The 19,097-nt window shown below is 37.7% G+C and overlaps 1 non-coding gene across 1 annotated transcript; it reads left to right on the forward strand.

Annotated features, from left to right (window-relative positions):
* The first annotated feature begins 12,659 nt into the window (after positions 1-12,659).
* On the forward strand, positions 12,660-12,767 carry LOC112704776 (small nucleolar RNA R71). The gene has a single exon (XR_003155383.1). It is a non-coding gene; the product is annotated as a small nucleolar RNA R71 (small nucleolar RNA).
* Positions 12,768-19,097: the final 6,330 nt, after the last annotated feature.

The raw sequence follows: 19,097 nt of genomic DNA on the forward strand, positions 1-19,097 counted from the left end.
AGCATGGTTTATGATAAACTCCAATGCATTTGGACCTGTTCTTAGGTACCTCAAGAATCATTAGGAAAATGTTTGGAATAATAAAAAGCATCTAAAAATTAATGAGAAAAGGAGTGAAAAACATACCAAGTGTGTCATATAATGGGACATATGTTATTGGATGGCTATTACAAGCCTACAGCCACCAAATTTAAATCAAGTTTCGTACTAAATAGTTTCTTGCTGATCAAGTATCATTTTAATCTGAACAGAATTTAAATCCTTGTCGAAATTAAATAAATACTTTTCTAGAGTAGTAAAAGCATAGAGTCACTGGGCAACCCTTTTAATCTTGTGTAAGACTTAAAACCAGTATCCAAGCATTACTTGCACAAGTAACAAGAAGATAAAACTTAAGATTAAACCAATAATGATAACTTGCTCATAAAAGAAGACCGACCTTATAATTATAGAAAGAAAGAGCTAGAGTAAGGATTTGCTCAAATAAAATGTGTAAGTGTTCATAAATTTGAAAACTTCATGCATACATGTAAAAGATAAGAAAGAAAAGGTTACCCCGTATCATTTCTCGGATGGCTATGTTAGTAATGGCATATACATGAGGGCTTTCAATTCTTTTACGCTTGTAGGCTTCAATATAATCATTACCATACAGAAGAACTTTCTTGAAGAGATTTATGGCAACCAAAACAGGCCCTGCTTTTGTCTGAAATGTTTTTGTTTTCCCTTTTCATGTGGCATTATGACCAGCTGCCCGCCTTTCCTTTTTATATGATTGAGTTAATGTGTGTGTGTGTGTGTGTGTGTGTGTGTGTGTGTGTGTGTGTGTGTGTGTGTGTGTGTGTGTGTGAAAGCAACATAACAAGAACATCAATATCTCTTTAAAAGAACCTGCAATTTCAATGATATGACACACCAATGATCCTAGAAGTGCTTCACATGATATTATCACAGGAATTACTTCATCGAAAAGTTAGTGGTGCGCGAAATTGTGATCATCAATGGCGCCATCAACATGGTACGCTCAATTGCAATCTCAACTCTTTATCACAACTTCGCACAACTAACCAGCAAGTGCACTAGGTCGTCCAAGTAATAAACCTTACGCGAGTAAGGGTCGATCCCACGGAGATTGTTGGTATGAAGCAAGCTATGGTCATCTTGTAAATCTCAGTCAGGCGGATTCAAATGGTTATGGAGGATTAATGATTAAAAGATGAATAAAACATAAAATAAAGATAGAGATACTTGTGCCAGTTCCGGTGTTTTACGCCAGAATTCTTGAGCTGACTTGGAACGCCTGTTTGGGCCATCAAATCTCCGGCAAAGTATAGACTATTATATATTTCTGGAAAGCCCAGGATGTCTAATTTCCAACGCAATTGAGAGCGCGCCAATTGGACTTCTGTAGCTCCAAAAAATCCATTTCGAGTGCAGGGAGGTCAGAATCCAACAGCATCTGCAGTCATTTTCAGCCTCTGAATCAGATTTTTGCTCAGGTCCCTCAATTTCAGCCAGAAAATACCTGAAATCACAGAAAAACACACAAACTCATAGTAAATTCCAGAAAAGTGAATTTTAAATAAAAACTAATAAAAATATAATAAAAACTAATTAAAACATACTAAAAACAATGCCAAAAAGCGTATAAATTATCTGCTCATCAGTTAGGCAATAAAATCGGATTCAATGTACTAATGCCTGTGCATCTTAGTTCAAAATAGAATCAGCAGAACCCAAGATTTTGACAATATAAATAAAACAAAGAATAATAAATAAACAATAGGATTGATATTTGAGAAGTAGAGGTTATAATCAAAGATACAATGAATAAAATAAAGAAAAGACAAAAGTCTATAATTGTTCAGGAAATTAAACATGGAGGTTATCTCTTTCAAGGAGGCCAAAATGCAGCAGGACCGAATGCAACATTAACTCCAGTGACAATTTTTCTGAAAGGTTACGTTGGCTATTTTGAATTAATTAACCAAAAACAAATGCAGAGCGCATCCAAGATTGCTCCCATTTCCTTGTAGATTTGGTCATTACTAAGCATACATGATAAAAATTAAAAAAAATAAATAAATAAAACTATCTTGCACAGATGTCACGGGAATTTGAAATTTGATTAGACTAAATGACAAATATCAACAAGGATCATCATATGCCAAATGATACATTTGACATGGGCATAAGCAATAATGCAACATGAGCACGATAATTTTCATTAGTGCAGGACCCATTCGACAAACAACAATGGAATATGCAATATTGCAATTTGGAATAGAGACATGAAAACTCGCATCACCAATATGGAAGTAGAGACAGCACGGTAGACCATAGATAGGACAGAACACAGAACCAATATAAATAAATAAATATAATACTGACCCTTTCAACAAGATTCTCTTTAGGAGGATCCATCATGAAGAAAGAATGCTACTTTTACTAACCATTTTTCTAGAAGAGGAGACACCACCTTGTAACTTAGGAATGCCATCAATTTGCTCAACATAGTAGGCATTGGTTCCGGTACCTAAAATGATAGCAACAACAACATCATTGTCCCATAGCATCACTCACCTATATATTAGGAAATAGGCATTTACTTCAATCATACTATCATTGCATTGATTCAAACCTTTACAATTTTACAATAACTATTAAGAGAAGAAAACAGAAGAAACAACATTCAAAAAAATCTAGTTGAAGCATTTCATCTAACATGTTGAGTGCTAATAAAATTAAAAAAAATAAGAAATTTCAAAGTAAAAACTACAAATATCAATATGAGCATATAATCATTATGATATGATAAATAAGTTTCAAGCATGACACACCCCACAGAATTCTTGAAGCATGCACAAATTTAAGTAACAAAACCTAATCGGCATATATTTCAGTTTCATCACAATTTCACCAATATATTGCCTCTAATTATAAGTTTATAAACAAATCTTAATTAAAATCAAGGCACACAAATTTATCCTCAAAAACCTAATTTGCAGAAATTCTTCATTTCCATTAAACCAGTATTAAGTTCAAACATAAGATAACATTACTTTTCCCCCAAATTAAAAACCCTAATATCGATAATACAATTCCAAAACAGAGAAAAATTATCTTTTTTCTCAGTACCTCCTCTGAGCACCACCGAATCCAGCGCTAGGGCGACCAAACGAGATCTGCTGAACAGGAATGGGATCGACCTGAGTAATTCCGAGGATGTCAGACATACCTAGAGACTGAAGCATGTCAATGGTTTCCTTGTCAACCTCGATGTGTTGAGTGTCAATGGCGGACACATCAGGAACGAAGTCCATGCGACGCTCCCTCTCCTCTTCTTGAAGCCTGAGGGAGATGCTTCTGACGGGTCCCTTCTGGATCCGCTTCATGAGGTGAGTGGAGAAGCCTACGACCTAAAGGCTGTGGCGATTGGTGAATGGTGAATACAAACTAGTGAAGGCTGTGGCGCTACTTTCTCTTCTCTTCGCTTCGTTCGCTTCTCATCTTTAAATGGCTATGGAAAAAATAAAATATAAACGAAGGAGGAGAGAGATTTTTACTGACGGCTAAAAAATTAGTTGCACAACTGTCACATTATTATTAAATAGAGACACTTAAAATAAGAGTCATAAAATAAGTGTAACTATATAGTCAATTTGGTGTAGTGTCAGTTGGTCTAATGTTCAAGAGTTGACTCTACCCACTAGTTCAAATTTTGGAGGCATTATTCCATACATAAAGAAGTAATGAGTCAGAAATGGGGTAAGGAGAGAGAAACCCAACAATTTAAGTTTACTAGCACCTTCTTCACTCAAACCTTGAAGTTTTGGAATCAATGCACCTATACTAAAGGGACATCCCACCAAGATGGAAGGCAACAAATGAGAGTACTTGAATATGTTTTTACATAACTTTCAAGTTACCATAATTCTTCTCCTTCATGAGGCTACATTGTGTATCTTACTTTCTTAGTTTATCTTTTTTGATTTCTCATGGTAAAAGACAATGTGTGAGGTATTTGAAAAAAGCTATTTGAAAGAAAATACAAAGAGAGTTAACTTTGAAAGAAAAGCTATTGTTATATCAAAACTCTTTTGATGTATTTCTATTTTATAATCATAAGTTTGAGAGGTTTTTTTTTCTGCTAAGTTGGGTGAGTACTTAGTGTTGAAAGTCTAGGGGATAAATCTAGCCAAATCAAGTTTGGTTAGAAGTTTGGTTTGTCCCGGATAGAATTAGGAAGAATCATAGAGAATTGGTGTTTATAATCTTTGAAAAGATGGTGAAAATTCTATCATAATTGTAGTAGATACTAGATGTAGGCCACATTGTACAAGGTGATTGAACCAAAATACATGGTTGTGTTCTTTTCTCTTCTCTATTCTATTTTAATTTTATTTGTTATGAGACAAAAATAAATTATCTCCTACATAATCAATATTGCAGACGCAATAGAACTAAAGGAGTAGAATCTGTTTTGGTGTTCAAGTTTAAAAACATAAAAAGAGGTCATAGATTCAACTCCCATCATCTAGACCATTGAAAATCTTCAATTGGTATCAAGAGTCAAGGTGTCAAGCATCAAGTCTAACACCTTAGAGAAAAGATCCAAATAGCTAACATGGGAACAAATGTGGTTGCTTACACTCTTAGCGAAGGGCAATCCAACAACAAATCACCATTTTTCAATGACAAAACTACACCTACTGAAAAGAAAGGATGAAGATTTTTGTATAATTTGTAGACTACAACATATGAAAGATAATTGTAAATAGCCCGGATGTTCCAATAAAGACAAACGCTAAAGTTGAAGTTGATCCAAAAGAAGATATTGAGTGGAATGATGAAAACAAGAAAAAAGTTGAGCTCAATGCCAAGGCTATCAACATGATACACTGCGCCATTAGTTTTGAAGAATTTCAAAAGGTGTCAAGATGCAAAACAGCAAAAAAATTTGGGATAAACTCCAAATCACACATGAAAGTACACTACAAGTAAAAGAGACAAAGAGTGATATGCTTCAAAAGGGGCATAAAATATTCTCCGTGAAGGAAGGAGAAACTATTAATAAAATATTTGAGAGATTCTTAATCGTCATTAACAGCTTAGATGCTTGACGTGGGATAAATGTTGGTTAAGAAATTACTAAAGGATTTTTCCAATTCAATGTCATAAAGTATAGTCCAACCGACGAGATACCCCAAGTCAAAGTTTAGAAGAATGTCACAACAATAAAAAAATAACCGGGAGTAGAATTCCGGGTCGTTTTTCCTAGGACTTGCACTAGAATGCACATCATTGGTTAGAAATTTTAGGGTTTTGGATTGCTTACGGAAAAAGTAAAATAACAAGTATATAAAAGCAGCAAACAACTAACAATTAAATTGAGATAACTAGAAATATCAATCAAGCATTGCATAACTAACAAGCATGCATTAAGATAACTACAACTAAAAGCATCTATGAATAAGAGATATGAAATTAAAATGAGAAAACTAGAAAACCAAAACTAGTAAAAGTGAATGACAATCAATCAATACAAAGACCTTGACTAGGGGTGAGAATTGGAGTTCTTATCCTCATTATCGTTACCAATTGTGATGAAAATTGTCTATTTCCTTCACTTAGTTTTCCTCTAACAATTGAAGGAAAATCCAGTGAATACAATTAACTTGAGTTCACAAGTCCTAGTCAACTCCTAGCGAAGGAATAGCTTTAGTGAAGTTCAAGCTAACTAGCACCTTCTAATTACCAATCCACATTAGAATTTGACAATTCAAGAGTTTTCAATACTCAACCCTAAAACCAAGAGGAGAAATCTACTCCATAGTCATAAGTGACATTTTCTCAAAAACTTGGTGAGCAAGAATATAAGGCATCATGAAAATGAAAAACAATCCAAATTAAAGCTACCCCACTAACAACAATTAACAATAACAATTCAAATAACATAAATAAAACATGAAAACTCTCAATGCATTAATAGAACTCAATTCGAACAAGATCCAAATTCAAAAGAACTAAAGTTGCAAGAGTGCTAAGTAAAATTAGAGAATGGAAACTATAATTAAAGCAACAAAGATTGAAATTAAAAAGGATACCAAGGATTCAAGTGAAATTGAACAAAGAACACTAAACCCTATAGAGAAGTGAGTGTTTCTCTCTCTAGAATTCAAAAACTATATAAAAACTAAACTAATGGCATGTATATCCCATCCTCCTTCACTCCCAGCCTCTAATCTTCCAATTAGGCTCGAAACTGGGCCAAAAGAAGCTCAGAAATTGCCCCCAACGTGTTCTATTTAGTGAGGCACGTGCCGCTTGTCACGTGCATGCATCAGCCACGCATACGCGTTAGACGACTGCTGCACTTGGTCACGCGTATGCGTGTGGTGCACGAAATTATGATCAATACTTTTCACAACTCAATTAATCCCCGATGATAAACCCAAGAACTTGGTGTTCAATACCATGGCATAAACACAACTTCGCACAACTAACCAGCAAGTGTACTAGGTCGTCCAAGTAATAAACCTTACGCGAGTAAGGGTCGATCCCACAGAGATTGTTGGTATGAAGCAAGCTATGGTCACCTTGTAAATCTTAGTCAGGCAAACTCAAATGGGTATGGGTGATATACGAATAAAACATAAAGATAATGATAGAGATACTTATGCAATTCATTGGTGGGAATTTCAGATAAGCGTATGAAGATGCTTGGTCCCTTCCGTCTCTCTACTTTCCTACTGTCTTCATCCAATCCTTCTTACTCCTTTCCATGGCAAGCTGTATGCAAGGGTTTCACCGTTGTCAGTGGCTACCTCCCATCCTCTCAGTGGAAATGTTCAACGCACCCTGTCACGGCACGGCTATCCAGCTGTCGGTTCTCGATCATGTCGGAATAGAATCCAGTGATTCTTTTGCGTCTGTCACTAATGCCCCACAATCGCGAGTTTGAAGCTCGACACAGTCATTCAATCATTGAATCCTACTCAGAATACCACAGACAAGGTTTAGACCTTCCGGATCCTCTTGAATGCCGCCATCAATTCTAGCTTATACCACGAAGATTCCGGTTAAAGAATCCAAGAGATATCCACCCAATCTAAGGTAGAACGGAGGTGGTTGTCAGGCACACGTTCATAGGTGAGAATGATGATGAGTGTCATGGATCATCACATTCATCAAGTTGAAGAACAAGTGATATCTTAGAACAAGAACAAGCGGAATTGAATAGAAGAACAATAGTAATTGCATTAATACTCGAGGTACAACAGAGCTCCACACCTTAATCTATGGTGTGTAGAAACTCCACCGTTGAAAATACATAAGTGATAGTGTGATCATTGGCTTCGGCCCCAAAGAGGGAACCAGAAGAACCAAGATGAAAATACAATAGTAAAAGGTCCTACTTATAGAGAACTAGTAGCCTAGGGTTTACAGAGATGAGTAAATGACATAAAAATCTACTTCCGGGCCCACTTGGTGTGTGCTTGGGCTGAGCATTGAAGCATTTTCATGTAGAGACTCTTCTTGGAGTTAAACGCCAGCTTTTATGCCAGTTTGGGCGTTTAACTCCCATCCTTGTGCCAGTTCCAGCGTTTAACGCTGGGAATTCTGATGGTGATTTTGAACGCCAGTTTGGGCCATCAAATATTGGGCAAAGTATGGACTATCATATATTGCTGGAAAGCCCAGGATGTCTACTTTCCAACGCCGTTGAGAGCGTACCAATTGGGCTTCTGTAGCTCCAGAAAATCCACTTCGAGTGCAGGGAGGTCAGAATCCAACAGCATCTGCAGTCCTTTTTAGTCTCTGAATCAGATTTTTGCTCAGGTCCCTCAATTTTAGCCAGAAAATACCTGAAATCACAGAAAAACACACAAACTCATAGTAAAGTCCAGAAAAGTGAATTTTAACTAAAAACTAATAAAAATATACTAAAAACTAACTAGATCATACTAAAAACACACTAAAAACAATGCCAAAAAGCGTATAAATTATCCGCTCATCACAACACCAAACTTAAATTGTTGCTTGTCCCCAAGCAACTGAAAATCAAATAAGATAAAAAGAAGAGAATATGCAATGAATTCCAAAAACATCTATGAAGATCAGTATTAATTAGATGAGCGGGGCTTTTAGCTTTTTGCCTCTGAACAGTTTTGGCATCTCACTCTATCCTTTGAAATTCAGATTGATTGGCTTCTTTAGGAACTCAAAATCCAGATAGTGTCATTGATTCTCCTAGTTAAGTATGATGATTCTTGAACACAGCTACTTATTGAGTCTTGGTCGTGGCCCAAAGCACTCTGTCTTCCAGTATTACCACAGGATACATACATGCCACAGACACATAATTGGGTGAACCTTTTCAGATTGTGATTCAACTTTGCTAGAGTCCCCAATTAGAGGTGTCCAGGGTTCTTAAGCACACTCTTTTTGCCTTGGATCACAACTTTATTTCTTTCTTTTTCTTTCTTTTTCTCTTTCTTTTTTTCTTTTTTTTTTCGTTTCTTTTCTCCTTTTTTTTTTCGTTTTTCTCCTTCTTTTTTTTTGTATTCACTGCTTTTTCTTGCTTCAAGAATCATTTTTATGATTTTTCAGATCCTCAGTAACATGTCTCCTTTTTCATCATTCTTTCAAGAGCCAACATTCATGAACCACAAATTCAAGATACATATGCACTGTTTAAGCATACATTCAGAAAACAAAAGTATTGCCACCACATCAAAATAATTAAACTGCTATAAAATTCAAAGTTCATGCAATTCTTTTCTTTTTCAATTAAGAACATTCTTCATTCAAGAAAGGTGATGGATTCATAGGACATTCATAACTTTAAGGCATAGACACTAAGACACTAATGATCACAAGACACAAACATAGATAAACATAAGCACTAAAATTCGAAAAAATAGGAAAATAAAGAACAAGGAAATTAAAGAACGGGTCCACCTTAGTGATGGCGGCTTGTTCTTCCTCTTGATGATCCTATGGAGTGCTTGAGCTCCTCAATGTCTCTTCCTTGTTTTTGTTGCTCCCCTCTCATGATTCTTTGATCTTCTTTAATTTCATGGAGGAGAATGGAATGTTCTTGGTGCTCCACCCTTAGTTGTCCCATGTTGGAACTCAATTCTCCTAGGGAGGTGTTTAGGTGCTCCCAATAGTTTTGTGGAGGAAAGTGCATCCCTTGAGGCATCTCAGGGACTTGATGATGAGAGGGGTCTCTTGTTTGCTCCATCCTCTTCTTAGTGATGGGCTTGTCCTCATCAATGGGGATGTCTCCCTCTATGTCAACTCCAACTGAATAACAGAGGTGACAAATGAGATGAGGAAAGGCTAACCTTGCCAAGGTAGAGGACTTGTCCGCCACCTTATAAAGTTCTTGGGATATAACCTCATGAACTTCTATTTCTTCTCCAATCATGATGCTATGAATCATGATAGCCTGGTCTATAGTAACTTCGGACCGGTTGCTAGTGGGAATGATTGAGCGTTGGATAAACTCCAACCATCCCCTAGCCACGGGTTTGAGGTCATGCCTTCTCAATTGAACCGGCTTTCCTCTTGAATCTCTCTTCCATTGGGTGCCCTCTTCACAAATGACTGTGAGGACTTGGTCCAACCTTTGATCAAAGTTGACCCTTCTAGTGTAAGGGTGTTCATCTCCTTGCATCATGGGCAAGTTGAATGCCAACCTTACATTTTCCGGACTAAAATCCAAGTATTTTCCCGAACCATAGTAAGCCAATTCTTTGGGTCCGGGTTCACACTTTGGTCATGGTTCTTAGTGATCCATGCATTGGCATAGAACTCTTGAACCATTAAGATTCCGACTTGTTGAATGGGGTTGGTAAGAACTTCCCAACCTCTTCTTCGGATTTCATGTCGGATCTCTGGATATTCACTCTTTTTGAGTTTAAAAGGGACCTCGGGGATCACTTTCTTCAAGGCCACAACTTCATAGAAGTGGTCTTGATGCACCCTTGAGATGAATCTCTCCATCTCCCATGACTCGGAGGTGGAAGCTTTTGTCTTCCCATTCCTCTTTCTAGAGGTTTCTCCGGCCTTGGATGCCATAAATGGTTATGGAAAAATAAAAAGCAATGCTTTTACCACACCAAACTTAAAAGGTTTGCTCGTCCTCGAGCAAAAGAGAAAAGAAGAGAGTAGAAGAAGAAGAAATGAAGGAGATGGAGGGGGCTTTATTGTTTGGCCAAAGGGGGGAGAAGTAGTGTTTAGGATGTGTGAAAATGGAGGAGTGAAGATGGGTTTATATAGGGGTGGGGGGAAGGTTAGGTTTCGGTCATGTATGGGTGGGTTTGGGTGAAAAAGTGGTTTGAATTTGAATGGTGAGGTAGGTGGGGTTTTATGAAGGATGGATGTGAGTGGTGAAGAGAAAGATGGGATTTGATAGGTGAAGGGTTTTTGGGGAAGAAGTGTTGAGGTGATTGGTGAATGGGTGAAGAAGAGAGAGAGGGTGGTGGGGTAGGTGGGGATCCTGTGGGGTCCACAGATCCTGAGGTGTCAAGGAAAAGTCATCCCTGCACCAAGTGGCGAGCAAAATTGCTCTTTGTGCCAATTCTGGCGTTAAACGCCGGGCTGGTGCCCATTTCTGGCGTTTAACACCAAGTTCTTGCCCTTTTCTGGCGTTTAACGCCAGTCTGGTGCCCCTTTCTGGCGTTTAACGCCCAGAATGGTGCCAGACTGGGCGTTAAACGCCCATCTGCTAGCCTTACTGGCGTTTAAACGCCAGCAGGATCTTCCTCCAGGGTGTGCTGTTTTTCTTTCTATTTTTCATTCTGTTTTTGCTTTTTCCATTGATTTTGTGACTTCTCATGATCATCAACCTACAAAAAACATAAAATAACAAAGGAAAATAGATAAAATATAACATTGGGTTGCCTCCCAACAAGCGCTTCTTTAATGTCAGTAGCTTGACAGAGGGCTCTCATGGAGCCTCATAGATGCTCAGAGCAATGTTGGAACCTCCCAACACCAAACTTAGAGTTTGAATGTGGGGGTTCAACACCAAACTTAGAGTTTGGTTGTGGCCTCCCAACACCAAACTTAGAGTTTGACTGTAGGGGCTCTGTTTGACTCTGTTTTGAGAGAAGCTCTTCATGCCTCCTCTCCATGGTGACAGAGGGATATCCTTGAGCCTTAAACACAAAGGATTTTTCATTCACTTGAATGATCAATTCTCCTCTATCAACATCAATCACAGCCTTTGCTGTGGCTAGGAAGGGTCTGCCAAGGATGATGGATTCATCCATGCACTTCCCAGTCTCTAGGACTATGAAATCAGCAGGGATGTAATGATCTTCAACCTTTACCAGAACATCCTCTACAAGTCCATAGGCTTGTTTTCTTGAGTTGTCTGCCATCTCTAGTGAGATTTTTGCAGCTTGCACCTCAAAGATCCCTAGCTTCTCCATTACAGAGAGAGGCATGAGGTTTACACTTGACCCTAGGTCATACAAGGCCTTCTTGAAGGTCATGGTGCCTATGGTATAAGGTATTGAAAACTTCCCAGGATCCTGTCTCTTTTGAGGTAATTTCTGCCTAGACAAGTCATCTAATTCTTTGGTGAACAAAGGGGGTTCATCCTTCCAAGTCTCATTTCCAAATAACTTGTCATTTAGCTTCATGATTGCTCCAAGGTATTTAGCAACTTGCTCTTCAGTGACATACTCATCCTCTTCAGAGGAAGAATACTCATCAGAGCTCATGAATGGCAGAAGTAAATCCAATGGAATCTCTATGGTCTCATTTTGAGCCTCAGATTCCCATGGTTCCTCATTGGGGAACTCATTGGAGGCCAGTGGACGTCCATTGAAGTCTTCCTCAGTGGCGTTCACTGCCTCTTCCTCCTCTCCAAGTTCGGCCATGTTGATGGCCTTGCACTCTCCTTTTGGATTTTCTTCTGTATTGATTGGAAGAGTACTAGGAGGGAGTTCAGTAATTTTCTTGCTCAGCTGACCCACTTGTGCCTCCAAATTTCTAATGGAGGACCTTATTTCAGTCATGAAACTTTGAGTGGTTTTGATTAGATCAGAGACCATGGTTGCTAAGTCAAAGGTGTTCTGCTTAGAACTCTTTGTCTGTTGCTGAGAAGATGATGGGAAAGGCTTGCCATTGCTAAACCTGTTTCTTCCACCATTATTGTTGTTGAAACCTTGTTGAGGTCTCTGTTGATCCTTCTATGAAAGATTTGGATGATTTCTCCATAAAGGATTGTAGGTGTTTCCATAGGGTTCTCCCATGTAATTCACCTCTTCCATTGAAGGGTTCTCAGGATCATAAGCTTCTTCTTCAGATGAAGCTTCCTTAGTACTGCCTGGTGCATTTTGCATTCCAGACAGACTTCGAGAAATCATATTGACTTGCTGAGTCAATATTTTGTTCTGAGCCAGTATGGCATTCAGAGTGTCAATCTCAAGAACTCCTTTCTTCTGATTTGTCCCATTGTTCATAGGATTCCTTTTAGAAGTGTACATGAATTGGTTATTTGCAACCATTTCAATTAGTTATTGAGCTTCTGTAGGCGTCTTCTTCAGATGAAGAGATCCTCCAGCAGAGCTATCCAAAGACATCTTGGATAGTTCAGAGAGATCATCATAGAAAATACCTATGATGCTCCATTCAGAAAGCATATCAGAGGGACACTTTCTGATTAATTGTTTGTATCTTTCCCAAGCTTCATAGAGGGATTCTCCTTCCTTCTGTCTGAAGGTTTGGACTTCCACTCTAAGCTTACTCAATTTTTGAGGTGGAAAGAACTTTGCCAAGAAGGCATTGACTAGCTTTTCCCAAGAGTTCAGGCTTTCTTTAGGTTGTGAGTCCAACCATGTCTTAGCTCTGTCTCTTATAGCAAAAGGGAATAGCATAGGTCTGTAGACCTCAGGGTCAACCCCATTAGTCTTGACAGTGTCACAGATTTGCAAGAACTCAGCTAAAAACTGATGAGGATCTTCCAATGGAAGTCCATGGAACTTGTAATTCTGTTGCATTAGAGAAACTAATTGAGGCTTAAGCTCAAAGTTGTTTGCTCCAATGGCAGGGATAGAGATGCTTCTCCCATAGAAGTCGGGAGTAGGTGCAGTAAAGTCACCCAGCACCTTCCTTGCATTGTTGGCATTGTTGTTGTTTTCGGCTGCCATGGGTTCTTCTTCTTTGAAGATTTCTGTTAGGTCCTTTACAGAGAGTTGTGCCTTAGCTTCTCTTAGCTTTCGCTTCAAGGTCCTTTCAGGTTCAGGGTTAGCCTCAACAAGAATGCTTTTGTCTTTGCTCCTGCTCATATGAAAGAGAAGAGAACAAGGAAATATGGAATCCTCTATGTTACAGTGCAGAGATTCCTTGAGGTGTCAGAGGAAAAGAAAAATAAAAGGAAAAGGTAGAAAATTTGAACTTATCAAGAAAGATGGAGTTCGAATTGTGCATTAAGGAATAATGTTAGTCCATAAATAGAAGGATGTGAGAAGAGGGGAAGAAATTTTCGAAAATTAAGTAAGAGATTTTAAAAACATTTTGAAAAGCTTTAATTGATTTTTGAAAACCAAGATTGAGAAAGAAGTAAAGTGATTTTTGAAAAAGATTTTGAAATTAGAAATCAAGAAGATTTGATTGAAAACTATTTTGAAAAAGATGTGATTAAAAAGATATGATTTGAAAAACATTTTAAAAAGATTTGATTTTAAAAATTAATGACTTGGCTAACAAGAAAAGATATGATTCAAACATTAAACCTTTCTCAACAGAAAAGGCAACATACATGAAATGTTGAATCAAATCATTAATTGATAGCAAGTATCTTTGAAAATAGAAAGAAATTAATTTTGAAAAAGATTTGATTGAAAAGATTTGATTTGAAAAAGATTTGATTTTGAAAACTAAAAAAAAATTTGATTTGAAAACAAAATCTTCCCTCTTGTGCCATCCTGGCGTTAAACGCCCAGAATGGTGCACATTCTGGCGTTTAACGCCCAAACTACTACCCTTTTGGGCGTTAAACGCCCAGCCAGGCACCCTGGCTGGCGTTTAAACGCAAGTTTGCCCTTCTTCACTGGGCATTTTTGAACGCCCAGCTTTTTCTGTGTAATTCCTCTGCTGTATGTTCTGAATCTTCAATTCTCTGTATTATTGACTTGAAAAGACACAAATTAAAAATATTTTTGGATTTTTTTATAATGAGGAATAATCAAAATGCAACTAAAATCAAATAACAATGCATGCAAGACACCAAACTTAGCAGTTTGTATACTACTGACACTAACAAAATGAGAATGCATATGAAACACAACAAAACACTCAAGTCAAGAGAATTCAAAGGTCAGAGCAAGAAAATCATCAAGAATTACTTGAAGATCCTTAAGACACATGAATGAATGCATGCAATTGACACCAAACTTAAAATGAGACTTTAAACTTAAACAAGAAATTTTTGGATTTTATGATTTTGTAATTTTTTTGTGTTTTTTTCGAAAATTAAGTGGAAAAAGAAAGAAAATAAAGATATCAAAATTCTTAGTGAGAATTCCAGGAATCATGCAATGTTTAGTCTAAGACTCCGGTCCAGGAATTAGACATGGCTTCATAGCCAGCCAAGCTTTCAAAGAAAGCTTCGGCCCAAAACACTAGACATGGCCAATGGCCAGCCAAGCCTTAGCAGATCACTGCTCCAACAGCAAGATTGATAGAAATCAACAAGCACTTGTGATGATAAGTTGAAACCTCGGTCCAATAGAATTAGACATGGCTTCACAGCCAGCCAGACTTCAACAGATCATTATGAAACACTAGAATTCATTCTTAAGAACTATGAAAAAAAATACCTAATCTAAGCAACAAGATGAACCATCAGTTGTCCAAACTCAACAATCCCCGGCAACGACGCCAAAAACTTAGTGCACGAAATTGTGATCAATACTTTTCACAACTCAATTAATCCCCGGTGATGAACCCAAGAACTTGGTGTTCAATACCATGGCATAAACACAACTTCGCACAACTAACCAGCAAGTGTACTGGGTCGTCCAAGTAATAAACCTTACGCGAGTAAGGGTCGATCCCACAGAGATTGTTGGTATGAAGCAAGCTATGGTCACCTTGTAAATCTTAGTCAGGCAAACTCAAATGGGTATGGGTGATATACGAATAAAACATAAAGATAAAGATAGAGATACTTATGCAATTCATTGGTGGGAATTTCAGATAAGCGTATGAAGATGCTTGGTCCCTTCCGTCTCTCTGCTTTCCTACTGTCTTCATCCAATCCTTCTTACTCCTTTCCATGGCAAGCTGTATCCAAGGGTTTCACCGTTGTCAGTGGCTACCTCCCATCCTCTCAGTGGAAATGTTCAACGCACCCTGTCACGGCACGGCTATCCAGCTGTCGGTTCTCGATCATGTCGGAATAGAATCCAGTGATTCTTTTGCGTCTGTCACTAACGCCCCACAATCGCGAGTTTGAAGCTCGTCACAGTCATTCAATCATTGAATCCTACTCAGAATACCACAGACAAGGTTTAGACCTTCCGGATCCTCTTGAATGCCGCTATCAATTCTAGCTTATACCACGAAGATTCCGGTTAAAAAATCCAAGAGATATCCACCCAATCTAAGGTAGAACGGAGGTGGTTGTTAGGCACACGTTCATAGGTGAGAATGATGATGAGTGTCACGGATCATCACATTCATCAAGTTGAAGAACAAGTGATATCTTAGAACAAGAACAAGCGGAATTGAATAGAAGAACAATAGTAATTGCATTAATACTCGAGGTACAGCAGAGCTCCACACCTTAATCTATGGTGTGTAGAAACTCCACCGTTGAAAATACATAAGTGATAGTGTGATCATTGGCTTCGGCCCCAGAGAGGGAACCAGAAGAACCAAGATGAAAATACAATAGTAAAAGGTCCTACTTATAGAGAACTAGTAGCCTAGGGTTTACAGAGATGAGTAAATGACATAAAAATCCACTTCCAGGCCCACTTGGTGTGTGCTTGGGCTGAGCATTGAAGCATTTTCGTGTAGAGACTCTTCTTGGAGTTAAACACCAGCTTTTATGCCAGTTTGGGTGTTTAACTCCCATCCTTGTGCCAGTTCCAGCGTTTAACGCTGGGAATTCTGAGGGTGACTTTGAACGCCAGTTTGGGCCATCAAATATTGGGCAAAGTATGGACTATCATATATTGCTGGAAAGCCCAGGATGTCTACTTTCCAACGCCGTTGAGAGCGCGCCAATTGGGCTTCTGTAGCTCCAGAAAATCCACTTCGAGTGCAGGAAAGTCAGAATCCAACAGCATCTGCAGTCCTTTTTAGTCTCTGAATCAGATTTTTGCTCAGGTCCCTCAATTTCAGCCAGAAAATACCTGAAATCATAGAAAAACACACAAACTCATAGTAAAGTCCAGAAAAGTGAATTTTAACTAAAAACTAATAAAAATATACTAAAAACTAACTAGATCATACTAAAAACACACTAAAAACAATGCCAAAAAGCGTATAAATTATCCGCTCATCAGCGTGATAGAGGAAAAATGTCTGTAAAGAATTTCTCAAAATAACTTCGTTGCAAGCATAGTCCAAACTAACAATGAATCCTCACATCAATGTTTATATAGGTTGTCACAAGTTTAACCCCAATAAAAATTAACCGAAGTATTTAAACCTCGGGTCGTCTCTCAAGGAATCGCAAGCGGGTGCCCAATTATTGGCTATGAAAGTATAGTTTGGGGATTTTATAATAAGAGACAAGCAATGTAAATAACAAAAGAAATAAGCTAACAACTAAGAAGCTCTTGGCAATGAATGAGAACTAGCAGTTCTATCCTCATTATCATCCTCAATTGTGATGGTAATTATCTTTTGCTCTTACTTAGTTAACCTCTAACATTTGAAGGAAAGTCAAGTGAGTGAAATCAACTTGAGTTCACAAGCCCTAATCAAAGACTAGATTTAATGAAGCTCAAGTCAACTAGTAACTTTCAATCACTAATCAACAAGAGACTTTGACAATTCAGGAGTCTCTAATTACTCAACCCAAGCCAAGAGGAGAAAAAAATCTAACTCATGACTAAAAGAAACATTTCATTAAACATATAAAAGGTAATAAAAGTAAACATCATCAATTGCAAGAATTAATAAAAGTTATAACTAATCAAAGCAAGAAATTAATAATAGAAACCAAGACAAACATTAAAAGACATGAAACCAAATAATTGCATTAAAGGAGAATTGAAATCAACAAAAGGGCTCATAAACTAAATTGACAAAATAACAGAATTAATAAGAGAAGTAAAGTACTAGAATAAATAAAAGTAAAGAAAAACTAAATTGAAGGAAGAGTGAGATCTAGATCTAAAAGGAAGTAAACTAAGAACCCTAATCTAGAGAGAGGAGAGAGCCTCTCTCTTTAGAAATCTACATCTAAAACCTAAAGTGTGTATGAAGGAATGGGAATCCCCCAATCCTCCTTCACTCCCAATCTCTTATCTGCAGAATGGGCTGGAAACTGGGCCAAAAACCAGCTTAGAAATCGCTCCAACTGATTTCACTTTAGTGAGGTACGTGCCGCTTTGTCACGTGTACGTGTCAGCCACGCGTACGCGTCGTTGAACTTTGCACAAAGTCACGCGTACGCGTCATCCACGCATGCGCATCGCTTGGACTATGGCTTGCCCACGCGTACGCGTCTTTCATGCATACGTGTTGGGGCCAGCTTCTCAAATCTTCAAATCCTTGTATTCCTTCTACTTTTGCATGCTTCTTTTCCATTCTCTAAGCAATTTCTGTCATATGGCCCTGAGAACACTCAACAAATACATCACGGCATCGAATGGTAATAAAAGAGGATTAAAAATTAGTGATTTTACGACCTTGGAAGCATGTTTTCATTCATAGCACAAAATTAGAAAGGAATCTTAAAAACATGCAAATTATATGAATAAGTGAGAGAATAATTGATAAAATCCACTAAATTAAGCACAAGATAAACCCTAAAAATGGGGTTTATGAACCTCCCCACACTTAAACATTAGCATGTCCTCATGCTAAGCTAAAGAAAAGTTATAAAGGGATGAAGAAGGATGGTGAAATTTATTAGATCCAACCTATATACATGCATGAAACTAAATGCAAAATATTTCTACCTACATGGTTAAAAGTAAACCAATCTTCCAAGAACATATATGAACAAGTAGAGCTAAGATAATCATGATGATTTATGAATTCTACTAATTCAAATCTTAAAATGAAGTACAAGTAGACTTGCAAGAAGGAAGCTTATGAAAGCTGGGAACAAGGAATTGAGCATCGAACCCTCACCGGAAGTGTTTGCACTCTATCCTCTCTAGTGTTTGAGGGTTGATTCTCTCGGTTCTCTACTAATCTTACTTTCTAAGGCTTGCTCTTTTTCTACCAATCAACATATGTTCATTGCATGAATACACATATCAAGAGGTCTTTTTAAGGGTTGTAATGGGGTTAGGGTCAAGGTAGGATTGTATTTGGTCAAGTGGACTAAAATTTGAATCCTTGATTAACCTAAACTTCCCACCTAATCTAAGACAATCTTTGTAATTAAAATACAAAACCTAACTACCCATTGACTATCTTTTGCCACATGTTCATGCATCCCAAAATTGAATGCAATTCATATGCATTGTTATCACCACTTGCTTTGGGGCATTTTATCCCTTTTTTATTGCTTTCTTATTTTCTTTTTCTTTTTCTTTTCTTTTATTTTTCTTCTTTTTATTTTGATTTTATTTTTTTCTTGTGGTGGATACTATATATATGAGAGATTAATGCATATGCTTAAGATATTGAATGTATGAACATGCGCCCAATTCTTGTTCACATTTTTCATAAAAAGTATAGCATACCCATTTCCCAAACCAAATGTTCCCAACCCAATCCCCACACTTAAATTATGTACACTCTTCTCACTAGTCTAAGCCAACCAAGGATTCAAATTAAGGACATCCATTATTTTTCACTTAGAGTTAGTGATGTGCTAAAATAAATAACAAATGGGGTAAAATAGGCTCAATCATTAGTTGCAACGGATGATGAAATGGTAA

The sequence above is a fragment of the Arachis hypogaea genome, chromosome 7 (genome assembly GCF_003086295.3).
Source record: "Arachis hypogaea cultivar Tifrunner chromosome 7, arahy.Tifrunner.gnm2.J5K5, whole genome shotgun sequence".
Lineage (NCBI taxonomy): Eukaryota > Viridiplantae > Streptophyta > Magnoliopsida > Fabales > Fabaceae > Arachis > Arachis hypogaea.